Source organism: Lutzomyia longipalpis, chromosome 2 (genome assembly GCF_024334085.1).
Source record: "Lutzomyia longipalpis isolate SR_M1_2022 chromosome 2, ASM2433408v1".
Lineage (NCBI taxonomy): Eukaryota > Metazoa > Arthropoda > Insecta > Diptera > Psychodidae > Lutzomyia > Lutzomyia longipalpis.
This window is the reverse complement of record NC_074708.1, coordinates 12,987,951-13,008,014: the sequence shown is the minus strand read 5'-3', so window position 1 is coordinate 13,008,014 and position 20,064 is coordinate 12,987,951. Positions and strand designations below refer to the sequence as shown.

The window sequence follows — 20,064 nt, the reverse complement described above, 5'->3', positions numbered from 1 at the left end:
GTCTTATGCGTCTTATGCCAGTCCTGAAAGGGTTAAAAAATAAACCGAATTCAACGAATTTTTAACTCAAAATATAAATCTAGATCAGGGGCGTACCCAGGCGTGAGAGGGGACGTTGAAAGTGAAATTAAATGCATTTCTTTTTTCTTTACTCTGTGATTTATCTTTTCTAACGTTTGACATTTAACTTTTATTGTTTGACACTGACTTTGGATAGCTTGTTTTTTTAAAATAAAAGTTTGATGATAAATTTTTAACTTTAGACGTTTCTTTTCAAACGCCTTTTTTATTTTCTAATATTTAGCGTGATAATAAAAGGCATTTCTTTTGGAAAAGCATTTAATTTAAATTAAATTAATGAAAATACAATGTTTCACGTTTGGATCAAAGTATGACCCTAAACCTGGGCCCGTATTATGTAACTTTCCGAGTGCTATGTGGCTGAAAAGCTCTTATGGGCCATATAGCACTCGGAAAGTTACATAATACGGGCCCTGTACCCATACTTCAGCGTCAAAAGACGTTGTTCGTTGTTTTTTCCCACTTGCTCTTTGTCAAAATATATCGCGCTGTCACTATCAAACAAGAAAGGCGGTTATAAAACATAGAAACCGCGTTTCTTGTTTGACAGTGACAGCGCAATACAATTTGACAAGGAGCAAGTGAGAAAAAACAACGAACAGCGTCTTTTGACGTTGTTGTATGGGTACAGCTTAATGGACGCGAAAGAGATACGTTAACTCTTTCGCGCTTTTTTCTTACGCTTGACATTGTTTTATAATTTTAACGTTTCAATTTCAACTTTTTGACATTTTTTAATTGCTTGAAAATTCTTTATACTGGATTTTTATGTGGTTTAGTAGGTTTAGCATAGAAATATTTTTTAGGCCTCAAAAAAAAAAATCCTGTAAAAAAAAAAGTTGAATTTCCTGAACTGTAAATGTAAATACTCAAACATCCTCCCTGATTACGTCCCTGACTCAGAGGATATTTTTTCTCAAATTTTTGTTAAGTCATTTCTCATCAATATTCTTGAAATTAATTCGATTTTTCGTCTAAAAGAACTTTTAACACACTTTTTAAGCACCGAAGTAAATCTTTTTACTCAACAGATCAAAAATCTTCTCTGCTTGACCATTCGCTGTTGAATTTATTCCCCAATCTGCAGGCTCTGCCAAAAGATGATTACTCGAAAACATCGCTGAATGAACAAATCTCTTGTTGAATTCCTTTCAAAAATTTATTCATTACAAAATTCATTACAATTTATCATTTCTCTTTTTTATTACAATCAACGAAATTCCGTACTTGGTACATTTTTTGATCATGTTACAAAATTAAATATTTCCTACAATACTTTTCTTCTTTCTTTCATTATAACTTTGTTTTTTTTTTGACTAAAAGTGTCTCGATACAGAGTCTATACATTTTTTTCTTATTCTTTCTTTTTTTAAATATTTCTCGCTGCAATGGGGGTTACGCTCAATTTTCCTGCCCTCATTCTTTCTGAATCTCTTTTTTGGGTGATATTTTGAGATAAATAAATATTAAAATATAAATTATTTTTTCCAATGAAAACAGAAAGCAATTTGCTAGTTTATAATATTTTAAATGCCAGTGTTTCTCATTCATTATAAATTGTATCCACTGAATCGCGAAAGACGAGGGAGTGTGGGGCTGTGGGGACAATACATCATTTTAAGGGTAGAGGGTTGTGCAAAAAAAGCCACAAGAGTGAAGAACTATTGCCCACATATCTTGTGCATTTTGCGGGTAACATTAATGTCGCAAGTTTTATCATAAACAATGAATTATGAGATGCTCAATGATTTAATTATTTCATCTTTGTCCTCCTTTTTTTTGGATTAATCTTTTGCTTCAATGGCTTTTTGGCTTGGGATTTGGTTTTCTCGGGATTTTTTCTCTCATTTTTTTCCTTAATTTCGTGGTGGAGGATTCTTTCTTTTTTGACTATTACGAAAATTCCCGCGCCTTTCACGAAAATTCTTTGTAAAAAAAAAGTAAATTAATTTTTTGGAGGGTTTTTCTATCGATTTATTCTTCATTATAAGCGTCTTGGATTGCATTTAAAGTGGGGGGGGAGGGGGTTGTTTGAGAAATTATTTAATGACTACAAAAAAGAATATCTAGAAAATATTATTTTAAAAAAAGGGGTTATTAAATAAAATAAATTGGAACTTTAGGGTAGATATTGCAATTGATGTGGCGCTTCTTTTTCCATTTTTTCTTCATTATTATTATTTTTTTTTAATGTGATTTTGCGTTGGTTTTTTTTCTTGGCAATTGGATGCTTTTTTTTCTTGTGCAATTAATGGGGTGATTTTTCTCGCAACTTTGGTCGTTAGATGCTGAATTTCTTGCCAAAGCAGCCATCCCTCGGAAATGGGCCCAGAAGAATACAACAAAAAAAAAATCTCTCGGAATTGTCGTTGGAATAAAGAGAAGGGGATGGAACTTTTGCTTGCAAAATTGATGAGGGAGAATAATGCGATTTTGAGATACTTTTGCGAGGGGTTGCACATGAAAGGAAGATGGCTGATGGCGTCTTTTTTATGTGTACTTGATGGTTTTCTTTTTGCAAAGAAGAGGGTTGTTTTTTGTGTGTTTGTTCTGATGCTATTTCCATTTCAACTGCTTATATTCTATATAATTTATAGCATTTTATGCTTTTCTTCTTTTTTTTCCTTTTGTTCTTGTTCTCATACAATGTTTCTAAGTCTATCGTCTGGATTTTTTTTATTTCTTTCTATTTCATTCATTTTTTTTATGTGTCTCTGTCGCATGGTTCTATTCTTGCAACAGTTTGTGTTAATTTTCCCTTAATTAAATTATGGCCAATTTGTTTTTGTTTCTTCATTAAAATGAATTTTAGCAAAGGGCAAATTTAAACACACTTTAAGTCAATAAATTCTTTAAGAATTAATTACACTAAAAAAATGTTTATGAAAAAATAGCACGAAAAAAAGAATTTTTTAGAGGAAAATTTATCGCTTCTGTGAAGTATTTGTTGTTGGTCGAAAGGGTTGTTGATGGCAACGATACAGAAGGGTGGTCATCAATGTTTTAGCACTATTGAGTCGGGTTTTTTACGGTCTTTACACATTTATCTTACTTTTTTTTGCTATTTCTTTGTTGGCCAAAAGACAGACACTATGATAAATAATTCACAGACGCAAGGAAATTCTCCTTGAAAATTCCCCAAATAAAATGTACTTTGAATTGTTTTCTTCACAAATAACTCCAAGAGATTTATTTTTTTTTAATTGTTGTTTTTTCAATTTTATTCTTTTTAGTGAAATTCTTTTGCTAGGTTTTTTTTTATTTCTAAGAAAATTGCCAATTTTTTTTGCCAATTCTTTTAGCCAATTTGTTAAAGCCAATTGGGTTTAGAAAGTAACAAATTACAATCCCTATTGGAGGAAGAAAATAATTCAAAATACATTAAAAAAAAGTTTAAAAAAAATTCTTTCAAAAATAAGAGGAATAAATAATTATTAAAAAAACTAGAATAGAAATAAAACGAAAATTAAATTTTCGCAAAATACGCACCTACAAAATTGTCCGTTTGAAGACGTTAAGGGCCTAGCTCTGCGTTGCTATCGCGCTGTCAATATAATTTTCGGATTTTGATTTTGAATTTTTCGGGTTTTATTTTTCTTCAATCTCAAACGGAACATTCCCCTAAATAATTTTTCAAGTTTATTTTTTTCAGATTTTTTTTGGCTATTTCTTTCAATTTTTTTTCACGTTCTTCTGTTAGAATTTTTGCTATTGATTTGATTTTGTTTCTAAGACTAATTTTTCTGTCTATAGTTTTTGAATTAATTTTTCTGAATTAATTTTCATTTTTGCTTATTTTTCCACCCCCAAATCCCAAAATCTGCCAGCTAATTAAAAGTACAAGAAATAATATTTTTTTATATTTAAATTAAAATTTCCATTCGGCATTTTAAAAGGAAAACTAATGGCGAAATTCGTAGAAAAAAAAATATTGGGGGTTAATTTATGTTTTTGATGTTTCAAAGTTCCTTCTCAGGGAGGATTTGTACGCAATTGTGGAAAATCCTTCTTGAGGTTTAGCTATATGTTTACTTAAGTCTCTGCTATGGGGTTGGGCTTAAAAAGATGATGTTTTGGGTCCAACAAGAACACATTTTGAGTCTTTGGAATCACAAAGGGGGTGGTTTTGTGTCTCAAGTTAAGACAGGGGGACGTTTTTTTTTTCTTCAGCTGCCTGGCTCCAGATTTGGTGCAGAAAAGACAGATAGAGGGGAGTCTAGTGGGATTGAATTTAAGGGTTGTCCCGCGTTTTCTGAACAATTAAAATATTTTTCTTTAAACTTTCTTTTTGCTTCCCCAAAATATTTTCTTCTGGGGATTTCTTTCGTGGTTTTCTGGTTGTTTTATTTTGGTGATGTAGTTTTAGCAGCGGATTTTTTTTGATAATATTTTCTGACTTGCTTCTGAACTATTTAAAAAATTTTAGGGTTGATTTTTATCGCGGTTTTTGATTTATTTATTTTTTTGCAAAGTAATCAAATAATTATTATTGAAAATTATAGAGAGAAAAGGGATGAATTTTCCTTAAATATTTTTTTGTGGGTTAAATAAAATTCTAATTTTTGATATTTTATTTCCAAATATGTTGCATCCTCCTCATTCTTTTTGTGTGCATGGGGGTTGTGAATTTTCTTCAAGAAAACGAAGAGATATTTGATGTGGCTTCCGAGACGTAAAAGGGGGTGCTAATATGAACACATTGCCGGAGAGAAAGTGCTTTTTGGTTGCAAAAGGGAGTTAAATTTGGTCAAATGGGGGGTGTGTAAAGGTTGATGGTCATACAAGACTCCCTTAATTGTATTTATGTTGTGAATACTAAAATGGCCAAAACTATCGATGGTATTTCACCAAGTTTCTCCAAGGAAAATTTTCAAGTGGCGTCTTCAGCCCCCAACCCTCATTCCTCAGCCCCCTCAGACAAATCTTCAATTTATTAAATACATTGTGAAATATTAATCAAAGTCCACCCTCTTTCCTCCCGGCGTGGCGTGGAAGTCTTGCAGGGGGCGCAATGGCAATGCTATAGGGGATGTCTGGGTGGTTTTGGAAGTGTTTTTGAATTTTGTCATGATACCTACATATATAGCAATTTCATCCCTCTCTGCACATTCCCCACATCCAAGGAATTTTCCTTCAATTTGTATCCCAGTCCTATTTTTTTTTCATATAATTTTGTAAATTTTCTTTTTAAATTATTATTTTTTTTGCATACCGGGTTGTCTTTGAGAGCTCCCGTAGACTAATTAAAATTAATCCACTTTTGGATGATGATTTTGTTGGGTATTTTCGGAAGGATGGGGTTGGAAACCGACTGGTCCAACCCCTTTTAGCACACTATTCGTCCAAATCTATTTCCGTATTATCAAAATTACTTCTTCAGACCACCAACCCCCCGTAATCGTCCCGGTGAAGAGATGAAGCGAGATATTTCAGCATGAATTTCAAGGTTTGAATTTTCAGATTTCCGCCCATGGATGCGGGGTGGGTATGTGCAATTTTCACCAGCAAAAGGGGTTCGCCGAGACACGCTCAAATGCGAGAAATCTCAAGATTCTCGATTAGAGATTTTCCCTTTGCCAGAGGGGATTGAGGAAAACCGATGGGGGTGGGCTTTTCACAGCACCCTGAAGTCGCCGCCAACAAAGAACATTCATCAGACAAGAAATGTTTTGAGGGGGTGCAACGTTTTTTCCTTTAATTTCTATATCTTTTTAGCAGGGAGAGAGAGAAAGAGATAAAATGCATTGAGGGTGAATTTGATAAAATAGAAGAATTGGGGGTAATTATTAGAGGTGTACTACATATGTGTGGTCCAGGGCAGATTGTTATATTTGAAATTGTGTGATGGGAAGACAAGAGAAAATGTGGGAAGAAGGATTGATAATCAAGAACATCAAAAGTTCGCGGTGTGGTAAATGGGAAAATTCGATGGATGGCTCGAGCCGCAATTTGTTGGTTTTGTGCCTAAAAACTTATGTTATAGGGGACCATTGAGAACCGGTGAAGCATTTATCAAAAGACATCATTCTAAATATCCAAAAAGCTATATAATATGGGCCAAAATCTCCATTTGTCGGAGGATTTACTTATAAATACGACATCTAATGTGAAATTCCGCATGGAAGACAACCGATTATTTTGGGGGACGCAATTTCAATTAAACGTCCAAGAAAGGCTTAACCTTTTTTCCTTCTAGTTTTGATGAAGAAATCACAGAAATTTTCTTTTTTGCTTTCAAATGTTGCAAAATATATATTTTTTTACGTTGATTTTTCTTTCTTGGCTTCTGAACGATTTTTTGATTAAAAGTTGTTAGGTTTTTTGCTATTTAATTTTGAGTTTTTTGTCAAAAGAGTTTTTTTTACTTTTAAATAAATTTCAAAAACTCCCTTCTTGCGAGGCTGAAGGTAACCTAGAGGATTTTTTATACAAGCTCTGTGACCCTAAAATCACGGCTAAACCTCTATTTTATCCAACGGCCCAATAATTTTTCACGTTTTGTTTTTTAAAACCTAATTATTTCTTAAAAATCTGCAATTTCTTCTTTTTCTTTTGATTTTCCTAAATATTTCTTTGCATTGAAATTTATTTTTCACGACTAACTTCAATAAAATCCTTTCTATAGTTTTTTTTATTGTTTAACTTTTGAATTTTTTACGCTGATTTTGAATCTGTTTTGAATGCATTTTTTGAGAATAATTTTGCAATTGCAGCTCGAGTTGATTTTTGGATTTTTTTTCAAATTATTTTTCTAACTACATCACCGTGATATATCTCAATTTTTTTTATCGTTTATATTTGAAAAGTTTTTCTTTTAGAAAATTGTTTTTTTATCGTCGTAAGAATGCAATCGGAGTATACAATTAAAGCTATAAAATAAAATCCGCACGCATTAAAAAAAATTCTGGAAGAGATTAAAAAATATTAGTTTGAGCATTATGAGCTTATTTTAATATTTAAGAACAAAAATTCAAAGCTATCATCACTCGTATTTAAATGAAAAAAATGACTTAAAAGCTATTTTTATTATTCAACTTTATTAAATCTGACCACTTTTCCAAGTGATTTTGGCGGAATTTTTTTAATTTTTCAAATTATGATTTTGATTGCGCTTTTTGTAGGTGAAATTTTATCACTTTCTTTTGGAATTGAAAAGGGTTTTTAGGTTCTTCCTATATATCTCCTAATCCCTTCGAGTCCATTGAGAAAGTGGATGGTTTTTACTTCTTTTTTTTGCTTCGATTGTACAACAAAACTCTGTCTATTTCTTTATGACAACAAATATAAATTTTTCTCTATAAAAATACTTTTTTTTTTACGTTAAATAGACTTTCAAAGTTGATTAAATAAGTTTTCTTTCGAAATATTTAGCACCAGTGGGTTCCATGGAATGATTTCGTTTGATCTCAGTTTTAAATTAGGATGATTATTTCACGTTTTTTTGGCGGCTATTTTGGGATTTTGAATTTTTCTCCCGTTTTTGGGTTCTTTTTAACCATTTTGTATTGAATGGATAATTAAATTTTCCGCTATTTCCTTGGGTTGATTTTTTTTATTAAACTTCATTTTCCTACTATTTTCTCGACTCATCCCGTATGATGGACTGAAAGGGATTAAGGATTTTCTCTTAATTTTTCCTATTTTATTTTTTAATTTATAATTTTGGCTTTGTTTCCGTGTTTATTTTCCAGACAAATTGAAAAGTTCTCTGAATTTATATTTCTTTCATAAAAATGTTTTTTTTGCCATACTATTTTTTGCCCCATTTGTGAGAAACACTGCCAAATAATTTGTGGTCAGTATTTTCTAACTGATGGAATAATAAAAATATGTAAATCTTCATGCATTTTATTTTATTATTGTTTTTTTTTCAATCACTTAACTTGGCCTGTGACTAAATATTTATATAATTCATTTGAGAATCTTTCATTTCTATGTGGTTTGACGCGTTATTTTTGAAATTTTGAATATTTTTTTTTTCCAAAAATAAGGTCACGAGGAAAATTTTTCAATTTTGTCTGATTTTTAATTTTTTATTCTTTTCTTTATTTTGTTTTTGATTGACTTCTCTGCTCAGGTACAATTCCACCAAATTACTTTTTTTTTTATTAATCACGAAATGGTTTATTTTTTTCCCTTGAAAATGTTTCATTTTTTTTGGGTTTTGCATGCATTTTTTGTGTCCTAGTCAAATTCAATAAATCCTGAATGAGTGGGCGTCATTGGTGAAAAGAATTATTGTAAAAAAAAAATGTGTTTTGGTTTTAAATGAAGAAATGAAGAGATTACTTAAAGAAAAGATACTAACAAAAAAAAAGTTTCGTGGCATTAAAAAAAGGTTTCTTAAGCTAAGTGCTGCTCTGAAGCACAAAAGATAGGACATAGGGTTATAAAAAAACATGTTTAGTTAAAAAAAAAAACAAAAAGATGATCCTTTTGAGGATGATACTTAGCAGGGCATCCGCGGTGGATGCCCGAAAATCCTACTGCTGCTGCTGCTGCTGCTGCTGTGAAGCTTCCGACGAGAGCTTTGGTGCGTCCGAGGATAAGGGGTAGGCAAACATCCCCTTCGATGTCCTTTTGGTGTGATTTTCTCCTGCTGCGTGGATGTATTGGTGAATGAATTTTCCGGAAATTTCTCCTTCGGCTGTTTTTGCTTCTCTATGATAACACACGTTGATTCCACACATTGATTGATGGCGGTGTTGGCTGCATCTCTCCTCCAGGATACACTCATCTTTCGGGGGGATTTATGAAACTATGATTTCCTTCTTATTTTTGCATCTGTGTGTGTGTGAGAATTTTCTCCTCCGTGGGTCCTCCTCCTGAACAACAACTGTATGTGTGTGTGCTTTTGGTCCTTTTTATTCGCATTTTTCTTCCTTCAGGATAATGAGGGGATTTATGTGTAACGCCAATATGTATGTTGGCTGTGCGTGAAAGTATTGGGATAGTGTGTAGACATATCCTCTTGCATTCCATTGTGAATTTTTTTGCTGCTGCTGCTGCTGCTGCTTCCATCCTTAACACTGTGTGGGCCGGAATCTCTCGTATTTGACGTCGCCGGATTTGTAGATACATTCGGTGGTGTGTTTCTGTGTTGGGCCGAGGGGTGGTTTTTTCTTAAGCAAAAATTTTCCATCCTTTTTGCTCCGTTTTTGCTCCTTTACACGACGCCTCGAAGAAAGTGATGTTCCGCCATATCGATCCATTTTTCTCACAAATTTTCTCATTGACTTTTCTCTGCGTGTGTCCTGCATTTTCTCATTTGTCTTTTTTTTCTTTGCCTCTTCTGTGAGCACTGTGAACACAAGATGGCGACTTGGTTAGAATCTTCTGCAACTATTTTCCCATTTTCTTTTTCTTTTACTATTATACGTTAAGTGATAAGATTCTGTGACGCTCCAAAATTAAATTATTAAGAAAAATTAAATTATTAATTTGAGAACTCCTCGTTGAGTCCTCACTATCCTTACAAGCTACACGTTTAAAATGTGCTTAAACTTTATTTTCGCTAAAATTCACTTTTCATCATTTTTTTTTTAGCTCATTTTTGCGCCAATTTTTGTGCTTCACAAAATTCTGCGTCAACACTTCCGGGTTGCGCAATTCCAATTTTTCCTCTTTTTTGTATTTTCCAATTTTCTCGAATTTTTTTTGTATATGAAAAATTAACACAAACTCTTCTTAAGAATATCTCCTTCCTTATTAGGAAAATAGATTTTTCAGAGATTTAGAGAGTTGAGTTTTTTTTGCGGAGGATTTGTTTATTTTCCAGGCTGAATTTCGATGTGAATTTGACCGGATCCTTGTCTGCAAAGAGATTGAAGAAAAAAGAACGAATTTTACTTTCAAGGAAAATTTTGTATCAAGGATCAAGCATTGAACACTTTTTTCTTGGCTTTGATTTAACCCAGATTTGCCCAAATATTCGGAAAATTTTCTTTAATGAACTTTAAGGTTTGAAAATGACATAAAAAGTTTTTATTTTCACAAAGATCAAACAGATTCGGTTAAAAAAAAGAGTTTTAGAAATTCTTAAACGAAATTTTAAGTAGGGGAGGGCGGGGCTAATAAAGTCACTTAAGGGTTTAGAAAAAGCTCAAAATATCATATTTCCCAAATGGATAAAGTGAAATGCATAGCTCAATTCTTTAGGATATTTCTTGCCCTACAACTCTTTCTCAGATCATTTTGTTCTATCTAGCTAGGAAAAATGATATTTAAGACTTTTTCCAAACCCTTAAGTGACTTTATTAGCCCCGCTCTCCCCTATTTTGCTCCAAAAATGATTTTTCAGGATAATTTTGATTTCAGACTTTGTGAAAACGGTGAAAACTTAAGAAAAATCCTGGGATATCTGGATTAAATAAAAAAAACTTTTCAACTCACCGCACAACACCATTCCAATCAATTTAATTTGTTTCCCAAAGAAAATTAACACAACTTTTTGCTCTTTTTGGTGGTTTGGTTCCCGGTAAGGCACTCACAATGTCCTGCACACTAAATGTTAACTTTGGATTTAATAATGACCAATGCTTTAAAAGAACTTCCTTTATTTTTATCCACACTTCTGCAGGCACTTTGAATTTGGATGGATCTCCATGAGTGGACTTGAGATGTTGAACGAGCCAAGGATCCGATCAAACTGATGCTGCAATGTTCCACAGCTAGCCAGCAAACGTTCCATCCGGCCTGAAATTGTGTGATCTGCAAACCAGATTCACCGGTTCAAACCCTCCTTGATTATGTACATTTCTCACCGGGCGCGTATCTCCGGCACACCTGGACCAGCGAAGGTGAGAGGATGCTGCTGCTTGCGAATGGAACGAGTTTTTCCAGCTTTGCCAATGACCGTTGTCCAACAAAACATTCAATTACCACCGGTGATGCTGTGCGAATCTTCCAGGACAATCGGGACAATTGGACGATGCCGTGATTCAACCGTTGCAGGGGCCATTTACAGGAAATTTCCACGAGGGCTCTGGGATGAGAACAAAAGGATGTCTGGAGAATTTTTGTGTGAGAGATGAAACTGGAATTTCATTGAATCATTTTCTTTGCATCGTTTTTCTCACATCTCATTCCTAATCTCTTTGCAGTGCCCATTCATTGCGCGTTTGAACAATATTCCCAAATCAGGATGGACCATTGTCCTTTGGCCGTCGTGGCAGTGTCTTATAAGCATTTCACACAGGCTCATCTAATCATCCAGCGCGTCTGAATGTCTTTCCCGCGCTGCCTTCTTGCCAAAATTCCCAAAGCGTGACCGTTGAAAATAAATTCATAAGAGCCACAGCACGAGGTTCAAGCTAAAAAGTTTCATCATTAGAGTTTGGCAAACACACACACATAGTATTATTTCTTTGGCATCCTAAAACTAAATAATTTCGCCTCAAATGACCAAAGTTGCAATTGGTTTGAGATCCCTCCGGTTCATTTTGGGGAGATTGTATTCTCGAATGAGGTAAGGGTGCGCAAAAACTAATAACAAGTTGCAACTATTTTCATTTCCATTTGATTGGGTTCGCTCACACAGCTTGCATCTCATTCCCATTTAGAATGCAACTTTCTCAATTTTCGTTGACTTTAAATACATACTACTGAAAAACCCCCTCATACAGCTTAAGAGGTGGCTGTGCATAAACTTTTAATGCAACGAATTTCTATACTTCCTAAATTCTAATGCATCCAATGTGACGATTTATCGTTGTTATTGTTCAACAAAGCTGGGAAATTGAATATTTTGTCAGCCCTGCATTGAGCACACACTGGGTGTTAGGGGCGGTTACGCAATGTCCTTGCAATTGGGATGAGGAGGGTTGTAAAGGCATTGCTGGCAAGAGGGATGGGACGACTGAATCCAATAGCTGTCGATATACGGATTGCATGCACATTTATGCCGATACTGAGAGTTTGATATGGCTCATCTCCGCACGTAAGTGATTTTCACTTTCACTATTCAAATTCACACAGATCTGTTCTCGATTTCACCAGGATATCCCCATACCAACTCACTCCATTGCTTTCCTTAAGGTGGTATACGAAATTTCCTCATTGTTAATGCATTATTCTGGTCGATTCTGCTTAAATCTACTCATTGCAATCGATTGAAAAAATAATGAGAAAATTATTCTTAAGCAGATTTGGATTTCAGGATGACTAGAAATCTGAATTAGTTGGTGTTCCACTTCGTGGCCAACACCAAGTATTGTAATCGTCGGAAAAACCGACCACCTCAGATCGGCCTCAAACTTGGTATGAGCACGTTTTGGACATCCCACATTACGAAAATGGTGGTGGAAAAATTTTGATCCGGCCGGCCTGCCGGCCGGCCTGCCGGCCTTCCGGCCGGTGGTCCAAACTTTGCCTTATAGCTCGAGAACGGTAATATATAGAGACTTCGGGTTTGAAGTTTTCTATAGAAATGTGGGTGTAAAATTTCATTTTTTCGCATTTTCAAAATTCAAGATGGCCGCCGTTCGCCATTTTGAAATACCGTCAACCACTTCCCTTATAGCTAAAGATTTGAAATTTTAGTATGTTGTAGAGCTCAGTGAGACGTTTACATCGATAATTCATACTTGAAAATCGGTCAAGCGGTTTAGCAAATATGGCCGCCTAAGGCAAAAAGTGTTTTTTCGATATATCTCGAGAACGGCTTGACCGATTTTGACCATCTTGGTATCAAATGAAAGGTATTGAGAAGCCCTACAACTGTTTAGAACATTTCAAGTTTCAAAAACATCCGCAAGAGGCGCTAAAAACAAAAACAAAAATTGCCTAACTTTAAGGGGCTATATCTCCTAATTCCGATTATCGATTTCCTTTAAATTTTGATATGTTGTAGCCTGACTCAATATCTTTCACCAGTCCAAAAATGAAGAAAATCTATGTCGCCGTTTAGAAGATATCGCCATTTGAAAAATTCTTGAATTTGAAAAGTTCTAAGAGCCATATCTCCTGAACTGCTTGACCGATTTTGCTCATCTTGATATCAAATTAAAGATTTTGCAATTCTCTACAACTTTCTAGAACATCAGAAATCTCTAGAACCATTTCATGAGTACAAAAAACGCCAAAAACTGTTTTGGTCAAACAAAAAGCCGCCATTTTGTGTTCTAGAGGTGACCTTGAAAATCATTGGAATATATATCAAATTATAACTTGTTTCAAGACCTTTCCAAAACTGGTCAAGAAATTTCTCTATGTGTTATAAAACCAGAGATATGACCATTTTTATCCATCAAATTACTGAATTTTACAAAAAAATCAATTTCGCCTTAACTAATACTGCTCACAAATTAAAGTACAACGCATTAACAAACTTCTACACGTTGTGGGACACCAACTCTTATAACTGGACGCGTTATGATTGACTTTCATTTTGAATTGATTTGCTCTAAAAAGGATTTTTTAAAGGTAATTAAATAAATTGAGGATTTCAAGCAACATTATCAGCTCAAGGAAATGAAAAAAGATAGGAAAAAGAAAGAAAATGAAGAAATAGAGTTGAAAATAGAATATTTTCTTTGAATTTTAACTGATTTAATTTGAAATTGAAATTGAATTGATTGGCTTGAATTGATCTTGAATTTATTAATTTAATCAGCTAACCCAGATTTATCCATTATAGGTACTATAATTCGGTATATTCGGAAAAATAATTTTGTAGACTTTGAGTACATAAGAATAGCATAAAACATTTTTATCTTAATAAAAATCAAAGGGGTTCGGTATAGAAGATTTTTTTTTTTATTTTTTGAGATGTTTTGGTAGGAAATTAATTTTTCTGGACGACTTTGAAATTAGATTTAGAGTAATTTTAATTAATTAAAAAAAAACATTCTTTGAAGGAAAAAAATTATTATAAAAGTCCTATTGGCCTGCAAATGTATCATTTAATCAGGAAAATCGACATTCTGTACAAAAAATCAGAAGAATTATTCACATTAAAGCTTTGAGAAAATGAGTTTTCTTTCAAGAAGGCACTCAAGGAGAAAGTAGGATTAAAAAACTATTACAAAGACTTTCCTCACAAGCTGCTACCTTCTACTGGGGACTTCAAAGTTAATTCTTTAATTAATTATTTGAATTAACACACTCAGATGAATTAATCCTGTGACTGAGAGGAGATAACAGCTCCTGAAGAAAGTCTTACGAAGCTTAAGAACAATCCCTTTTTATATAAAAGAAAAAATGTATTTCAGTAATTTTATAGGTATTGCTTGTTTTTACGTCCTTGATGGGTATTTTAATGTTAAAGATCAGCTTTGAAAATCAAACCAAGCTAAAGCTCTTTCACAGTTTTTAAGTCAAGGAAACAATTTTGTAAATTACTCATTTTGTTCAATATTTGTGGAGAAATTGCAATTTATCTTACAGTAAAAGCTATTCTAAAATAATCTAATTTTTAACCCTACAAGTCCACAAACTTTTTCTCTAAATTCACTTTGTCGAGATTTTTTTCATGATTTAAAAAAAAAACATATTTAAGTAAACATAAATAGCAACGATAAAACATAGACAATCAATTCAATTAGCTTGTGTTATTTGTAAAAACAAGGATAATTTAATTTTCCTTTCTATCCTCTCTAAAATGTTTCTATAGAAAATTTAAATCTTCTTTTTGCAAAGGCAACATTCAACGCTTTTTGGGGGGTTTGTGTGTGAGATGATGGAAGAGGGGTCTCTAAACCAAAAGAAAAGGGTGTCTCTGTGGTTTTCCTTACTAAAACACACCCTTTAACCATTTATACGTTGTGTGTGTACGGTGGATGAGGAAAATGGATACGAAACCGTTGGAAAATACATTCTCGTGGGGGTGCTAGGGTGGGGGGGGGGGAGATGGGGGTGGGATACAATGAATTGGGGATGTCATCTTGGGCAATTTGTAATAGCAAGGACATCCAAAAGCTGGTGAGGAGTTTAACGTAGTACATAGTGCGAGAAGGGCTCGAGATAGCAGTTGGATCTGTATTTTATCTCATGTGTGATATCATAATCCTTATAGATGGTCTGTAAACATCGAATAAAAGTCCTTCTCATGCCATCTCGCACTACTATGTATGCTAAAGCTATCGTACCCTCGGCCATTTTGCTACATTTTGCGGGAAAGGACCCCCGAAAGAAGGGACAAAATCCGAAAAGTTTTGTATTACTTCGTAGGTGAGAAAATTTTCTCTTTGCCATGCTGTGGATCCTTTTCCCACGCTTCATACACATTGTACTCCGAGCGTATTTATTGTCCTCTGGTATAGCCCCACAGGAGATGCTGATACGAACGATTTACATTGCTGTGTGTTTATTATTTGGAAATACAATACAATAATAAATAGTACAATTGCTGAGAATAGGAAGTGGTCGTTGAAACAATAAACACCCACAATCTAATACACAAATATTCTCTTGTCCACCATCCACCCACACCACTGCTTGCAGAAATTTAACTCATTCTCTTTTTGTGGGCATGTTGTACACAGGGAGAGAGTATTTTGTCCCTGTGAAAATGCTCGCCATCCAAAATAGGAAAAGTCCTGCAGAGGAGTCCATTGTTCAAATTTGTGTGATGAGTCCCTTTTCTGCTGTGGCCACGCAGCATACACGTTAGATATATCAGCAGCACCACCAAGGTCTACACTGTGTGTGGTGCTACTTTACCATAATCCACCCATACCTTTCCTCCTCCCTCACCCAAAGGATCCGCTTGAGAAGAGCGCGTTCCTGTGTGTGTGGGGGGTATTCGCCTTGGCCAACAGAACTTCCCTCGCATCTACCCTCCCATACTCCATCCGGGGGGTTGGAGGTGTTTTATGGCGCCAAAAGCCAGAAAGACGTAATAATAAATGGCGGTTCTCACTCATAATTCCCAGATAGAGATAGAGACATATTATAACAACCCTCCAGGAGCGGTTTCATCTCATGTTTCTTCTCACTTGGAGAAGGGGTTGATAAATTTTTGAGGTCTTCAAAATTAAACAAGGCAAGATTTCAAGAGTTTCAAAGGAATTATTTTATTAGAAAGGATTTTAAATCAAATATTTAATTTTAATTAGTCGATGATTACTAGAAATCATTGGTTAAGTTTTAAATTAGTTATATGAAATATATTTTTTCATATAATTTTAAATCTTTGTTAGTTAAATTTAATTTGAATTTATCCTATTACTTTTCTTTTATCAATCCTAAAGTCAGACAGATAAATTTAAAAAAATCCTGGGCATACCTGGGGCTAATAATTTACAAGGCAAAATGATACCTAAATTGTTTCTAATTATTCTCAAAACACAAAATTAAAAATTGGAAAATTAAAAAGATTTAAAATTAAAAGGGGCCTCTAACTCTTCATATGGAGGTTCAATATCTTGCTCTTATAGGGAGCTGAAAGTAACAAAATGTTAAATTTTGAAAAAATCGCAAAATTCTATATAAAGGAATATAGGTAAATTAATTCTAATTTCTTAAGGAATATTCAGAAAATATTTTTTTTATTAGAATTGTGAAAAATTTTCCAATCTATAGGTACAAGAAAAAAAAACATTTTCATTATTATTTAGCAGCAGAAAAAATCGTTTTTTTGCTCCCTTCACCTTAAGGTTTTCAGGTCCTGACACCTATATATTTATAATCCCGCTATACATGATATAATAATTTGTATAATTTTCTTTATCTTAGTTTTTTATTTAATTGTTTAAAATCTAAACAACGTAACGTCTCTAATAAAATTAAAAAAAAATGTTAAATCATCCCCATCATCCCTTAATAAAGATAAATTAAAAATTTCCTAAAATATATAAGAAAACACATATTAATTAATTAAATTTATCTCATATAGATATCATCTTTCTATGTATCTTTTCTATTATAAATATTTGCGTCCTTTTGAACGTATTCCATAATTAGCATTTATTTGTCCTTTGAGATATAAGTAGAACACTCGGCGCTCAGTATTTGTACTGTTTAATGCCCCTTGATTCGTCATGCACGTCGTCGCTACATAAGCATACATACATATAGAAATACATACATGTACATGTAGAAATTGAAAAGGGGATGGATATGAAAGAAGAGGTTTTTGGCCTCGGATATCCTTACAGTGTGTAAGCGGCAAGAAGACGCCTGCAAAAGGAGATTAAAGACACTGACGAGATATCCCTCGTTTTATGTTTTTGCACCCTCAGGGGGTGAATTGTTAATGGGATTTTCAGCTATGCATATAGCAGAGTGTAGCACAGCGAATAAAAGACGATAGTTCTCCTTCCATCGCATCTTCAGGCGCCGTATCTGTGAAACTTACATCGTTATACCCCATGGTATAAGGGTGGTGTAGTTATTATTTAGGGGTTACTAAGCAAGGCGTGGTTTGCAAAGTTTCAACCCCTGACACCATAAAATCCTTATTCTATTCCATACCCAGATCTACACTCTCTGAGAATTTTCTACCACCCTGGCGAGGTGGAATGGGTAGACCATTTGGGGTATATGTAGTTTGAGGGATATAATGAGAGAGTGAAGGGGAGATGTTACCACGTAGAAGTTCTCCGTCTGACTGTCATTTTATTCTTCGTTTGTGTGTTATTTTGCATAAAGATGAGTCAACGAAATAATCACGTTCTAAGGAAACGGAATTTCATATTCCCCGTTGTCTCCTCCATCCCCCTGTATGTATGTATGTAATTCTCTATCTACGAGCGCTCTTGTACGAGAAAATGGAATTTCATTTCATTTTATTGTGCATGTCTCTAAAAGCTCTCTAGTCTCATCGCCCCCGGAGCCCACCCCTTGGAGCACAAGGGAAATAATGCGATATTCTTAGTCGTTTACATATTAAGTTTTACAGAATGCTCCTGAGTGGGGGATGTGAATTAATTATTCTTCAGTGTTGAATGCCACATGAGTTGGGGTGGCGATGGACATAAAAGACTTCTCAAAAGATAATGCTGCAAATTTAATATGTTGTATTCCCATGTAAAATGTAAAACTCTCTTTACTACTTTAATTTAAAAAAAAAGATGCATGTTTTTGTGGGAGAAATTTCTTTTTAAGAAAATTTCTAATGAAGGAATTTTCATTGACTTTTTTTTGTGAAAGATAATTTTAAATTTAATTGAAAATTTGTATTTTACATTGAAACAAAAGGAATCCACAACAATGAATAAGAAGGAAAATTTAGGTAAATATTAACAATACAAGGAAGAGTAAATAAAATAGACAAAATACACACAGACAGTGTAGTCTTAAGCAGTTGTATTTTGCAATAGAAATAAATTTGATTACAAAGTCTCGTTGCAGCTATAGTGGAAATTTTATATGTATGTAGTATTGCAGTAGTGACAACGCCAGGCAGGAGCAGTCTAATATTTGCATTTACAAATTAAGTAGATTCACATCTTCCCTTTGGAAATTCTCCTTCATCCGAGCAATCTCTCCCTCTCTCCTTGACGATAATTCTCGGGGAAAATTCATATATCGCCAGTTCAATTTCAAACTTTGACTATTTTAGTTTTAGCACCCAAAACCACACAACACACCCACCCACCCCTCATATCTATTGTTGGATTTTGCACCCAGAGACTGTCTCTGGATTTGCCAATCCAGAAGTCGCCACCCTGCCCCCCTCACATGCTGTGTTGAATCAAATCTCAAAATTATGGTGAACTCTGCTTTTCCTGGGATATCCGTCCATCCCCATATATCCGCACATTCAAACACCAACGCCCAACCTTTTAGTCAAAGAAAATTTCCAAGAAGGGGAAGTTGAATTTGAAGATTTTTATGGTGGAAAAGTTCTTAAAAATTGACTCTAAATTAGGGATTTTTTTTTTTAAATCTTTTGCGGCCAAGAACCTCATGAATTTCACAACAAATTCTTGAATTTTTAAAGATATTTTAGTCGCTGAATAAGACCCCTCAATTTCTTGGATTTTTTTGTTTGGCTTTTAGAGCCTTCAAGAAAATTTTCATTTATTTATTTTCTATAATTTTAAAAATCCTAAAATTAGAATTCTAAGTTACACACTACTCGTTGATTTCTTTGAATGAATTTATTATTTTTTTACAAAATTATGAGAAAGAAATTCATTTAATTTTGTGGGAGTCAAAACGCGGGATCTGACCTTTAGAAAATACTCTTTTATTACTTCTGCGACGTTTCGGAGTTTTATTTCTCCTTCCTCAGGCCTGCAATTACATTACGTTTTGACTCCCACAACATTTGTAAATTGACCGGATCTCCAACATCATTTAATTTTCTTATCCATTTTTAGGACTCGCATAACAATGGGGTCTATTCTTTTTAAAATATTTTCTTGCAATTAGTCACTTTTAAGATTTATTTACATTTTTTGTATTTTATGAAAAATCTTACAAGATTTTGAAAAAATTTTTTTCCTTAAATGGTCTTTTTTAAGGAAATTAATTTTTATGGCTTTTTAAAGATTTTTTTAACAGAATTTTAATAGAACGATTAATAAATACCAACTGTTAAAATCCTTAAATAACTTTTAGGTTCTAAAAAAAGAATAGATTTTTAACAGAATCGACCCCAATGGTTTGAAGTTGTTTGCAAATTTTGCACAAAGCTCAAACTCTTCTAGAAAAGAAAACGTTCAATTTAGAACACAAAAAACTAAAGAAATTAAAATAGAAACATTTTCCTGTTAGCTGACAGCCCCTTTCTATCAAGGATAAGTAATGGAATTAAATAAAATAGAGAGACAGAGGGAAGAAAATCGGGCGATGTGTCACCTTAAATCTATTTTAATTAAACATCCCTTTTGTTGGGTATTTTCTCAAAATTAAGTTAATCAAATTGAAGGTCGTCGTTGATGAGTAAGAATGGAGAAATTGAATGGTCAGAAATATTAATGAAATTTTGTGGCTTGGCTGGCAATTAGGAGATGTCTTGTCAGCCCCGAATGCACATCATTCTGTGCTTTTTGATGTAGTGGGCAATTTTCACATTGAAGAGGATCGGATTCGGTG

The 20,064-nt window shown here is 33.8% G+C and overlaps 2 long non-coding RNA genes across 2 annotated transcripts; one reads left to right on the top strand and one right to left on the bottom strand.

Annotated features, from left to right (window-relative positions):
- Positions 1-1,221: 1,221 nt before the first annotated feature.
- Positions 1,222-10,731, bottom strand: LOC129790758 (uncharacterized). Its single transcript, XR_008750607.1, has 2 exons — positions 10,474-10,731; positions 1,222-9,894 (listed from the first exon to the last, which is right to left on the bottom strand). It is a non-coding gene; the product is annotated as an uncharacterized LOC129790758 (long non-coding RNA).
- LOC129790760 (uncharacterized) lies at positions 10,426-14,168 on the top strand. The gene is made up of 3 exons (XR_008750609.1): positions 10,426-10,558; positions 10,661-11,103; positions 11,184-14,168. It is a non-coding gene; the product is annotated as an uncharacterized LOC129790760 (long non-coding RNA).
- The last annotated feature ends 5,896 nt before the right edge of the window (positions 14,169-20,064 follow it).